The following is a 3,583-nucleotide window of genomic DNA, read 5'->3' as shown; positions in this document are numbered from 1 at the left end:
GGGATGTGGCCGGCCGGGGCGGGCGGCAGGCTGCCCTGCCCGCGGGACGCGGCGCTGCGGCGGGCGGCGTTCTCCGGCAACCTCTCCGCGCTGCCGTCCCACCTGGTGCCGAGCGGCAGGAGCGTCCGCGTCTTCATCAGCGCCAACCCCGAAGGTAACCGCGGCTGCCGCGCCCGCACCGCAGCTCCCCCTGCCGCCCGCAGCGCCCGGGCAGCCCCGCTCCGAGGGGCCGCCGCGGCGGGGCCCGGACCCGCTCCTGCCCCTCTCCGTAAGGGCGGCGGGCCGCGCCGGGGGCGGGCGGTGCGGGGAGCGGTGCGAGGCGGCAGCGGGGTTGTGGGACGGGCTTTGCCGGGTGTGGGTGTACGAGCTCGGAGCGGGGTTCGGAGGCACCGGTGTAGGTCGCTCCTTAAGTTTTATGTGTGTAAATGACACGCCTGAAAGGCACCGGGGCGCGGGGCATCCTCTCATTTTTGCGCTGTCGGAGCTGCAGGGCACACGGGGATCTGGAGACACGGAAACGGGCTGCCTTCTAACGAAGGGGAGCTTTCAGGGGGGATGTGTTGAAGAGCTCTCCTGGGGGGTCTGGTTAATAAGAGTTTCCGGTATATTTCACAGCACCATGAAAGCAGGTCTTAGGCGGCTGAGGCTACGGCTAAGGTGATCCTTTGATCGCGGCTATACTCTGCTTCCAAGGAAGCAAGCCTTGAAACCTGCAGTTTTAGCTTAATAAAGTCGGGGTCGCATACCCAGTATCTGAATTAATTAGGCATCCTGCTGTTTAAAGCCTATTTTTAAAATTACCCTTTGATTCGAGGAATTTGCATACATTCAGGAGGTGTCATTCCCACTTGTAAGATAGGAGTTGCTGAAGCATATTCCCACTTGAAGCACGGAAATAATAAATTAAGCGTTCACACTTGTGACGTTACTTGTCTGTAAAAAAATGAGCCCACTGTATTCACAATTATCTTTCACACCACCACCCACCACCTTCCCCCCAACACTTCTAATTCAACAATACTGTCGCTTTTTATGCAAACATCAGAGATCTGAAAATCATGCCTGAAATGACAAAATAGTTTGAACTTTGAAGTGAAAATTGTCTTGGCACAAATACTTACAGGAGTATGAGAAATAGTGCTCACAAGCAAAAAAACTTGGCATAGTGCTGCTTTGAAGAACTCCCACCCCTCCAGCACTTCTTAGTTTCTTTCAACACAAGGAAACTCTCTGGTCTCATATTCAACATCCCTGTTAGTTTAAAAAGATGACCTTCTTTAAGGAGGGCATGAAAATGTTTGCAGTTTATTGCTGCAATCCAACCAAAGAGATATAAAAATAGTGATAATTGAAAAAAAATCTATTTGGCTCTGAAAGAAAATTACTGGGGATTTTTAGAAAAACTGAAACTCTGGAAGAAAATTACTGTGGATCATTAGAAATGGATTTCTGCCAGCGTTGCCTTAACTGGGAAGCTGCTGATGCCTCTGCATTTGATGTGAATGGCATTTAGGGTAGCTTGGTATGTTAGCTAGTGATTTGCTAAAATAGAAAACCCACTAAACTCATTCTGAAAGTTAAGATTTAAAGCCATATATATACCCATTTCCAGGATTTTTCCCTGGAATTGTAATTTGAAAATATCAGCTTTAAAAAAATCCCAACACTGAAAGAAAACAATTCAAACGTTTTAGGATTGTTTACATTATCTTTCTTGTAGTCTCACATGGTCACAATGAATAACACTCCTCATGCCAAGTGTTTTATCTGTGACATTGTTCCTGCTTTTAAAATTAATTTAAAATTTAAAAATTTCAGCGTGGCTAAAGGTTTTGTTTATGAACATTTAAGGACTCTCAATGACAAGAAACACCATTACTAGTTATTGGTGATTGCACTGTTGTTGAAGTATCACTGACTAAATGTGACTTTTGAAAAAGGAAACATGGGTCAACAAGAAATTAGCCTATAATGGGATTTAGACATCATCTAGTAAAGTACTTTGAAATAGAACTGTTGTTGGTAAAACATTTGAAAAAGTTCACTGTGCAAATATTCTGGATGAAAAGGTTGAAGTATTCCTACTCAGTAAACCTTTTAACACATTCAGCTACAATTTATATTTGCATGACTAGGACCTCTCTCGTTAATTTTCAGCGTATCTACAGTTTATACCCATTCGTCTTGATGCAGAGCATTCCTGAAAAGGGCAGTGAGCCCCCAGACTCAGAGGTAGACTTGAGCTGTGGTGTCACAGAAGCATGTGGATTAATCCTGCTAGCAGTCACAAGAGTAATTTATCTACCACTGAAAGTGTACAAGCCTAAAATAAGTTTTCTTGAATTATATTTAGTAAGTGTGTAGGGGAGAACTCTGGTAATCAGTGTTTGGTCTGTTCTTTGTAAACATACTTTAGTATGACTGAAATACATTATGTTTTTATTATGCAACTAAGAAAGTGATTATTTGAAAATTTTCTTAACTAGAAGTCCCTGAAAAGAAAAACTGGAGACAGTGAGCGTGGGTAGTAGGAGCAAGATTGCTTAATTTTGCAGTTTTGTTTTCTAGAGGAAATATTGTAGATAAATGAAACTGTGTTTCCCTCTACTAGTTAGCAGCATTGTCTTGCTCAAGTTGTTGTTATCAATTAATCCATCTTCACATCACTTAAAATGACCAGATCTTTAGAAACATGGAAGTTGTTCAATTATTTGAATACAAATAAATCTGTTTTCACATTTCAGTAGATATAAGCAATAAGCAATATTTTGAATATGCATTTAAATAGGCATTTTGGCTAAGAGAAGTTGAAGATTTTTATTGATTTTTGTTTTCTCAAGATATTTTCAGTATTTCAGAGTGACAAGAAAAGTAAGCCATTTTTGCCTGGTTATAATGAGTGCTTTGCTGTTCCATGTAGCAATCTGTGCACTGTTAACAGCAAGTCAGTTAATGACAGTTTCTCTGCTGCTCAGTAGTGCTTGTGTAGATGCCTGCCATGAACATACAGTTCATGTGAAAAACAACAGGTATAAACTCCCATATGGCTCCTTTACATGGAACTGTGGTGTTAGCCCTATATAGGTTCAAAACAGTCCAATGATTCTTGTCACTGCTTCAGACATGAAATCATTTGTGCTGCAAAGTTAGCTGTTTTGAGCTTGGTGGTGTAAGGAAATATTTTGAGCTCTCATGGAAACTGGTGCCTAAAATGGAGTTAGGAATTTGTCTTGAAAATGAAATCCAGTGAATTGAAACAAGCAGTCAAAACTCTGAACACTTTAAATCCTATTGGTTCTTCTAAAAGTGGGAAAATCAGCCCTTTGCTAGTTTGACTCAAAGTCTTGTTATTGTTTCAATTAGTTAAGACGTGGATAATTTTTTTTACTCTGATCTCTTGGAGTTTTAGTTGTGAAGATGCCTTAGTAATCAGTAGAAACAAATGAATGCACTGACAAGGGATGTGTATAAAGCCAAGTCCTGCACACAGGTGGTTCCATTGCAGACAGGATGATAATACCTTTATATAGAACCTGAGTGTGTCCTGACATAGGTGGTGTTAGTCAGCCTGATCTCAAAGTGT

This window comes from Ammospiza caudacuta, chromosome 4 (genome assembly GCF_027887145.1).
Source record: "Ammospiza caudacuta isolate bAmmCau1 chromosome 4, bAmmCau1.pri, whole genome shotgun sequence".
NCBI classification, from domain to species: Eukaryota; Metazoa; Chordata; class Aves; order Passeriformes; family Passerellidae; genus Ammospiza; species Ammospiza caudacuta.
The sequence above is the reverse complement of the archived record's forward strand: the minus strand, read 5'-3'. Positions refer to the sequence as shown.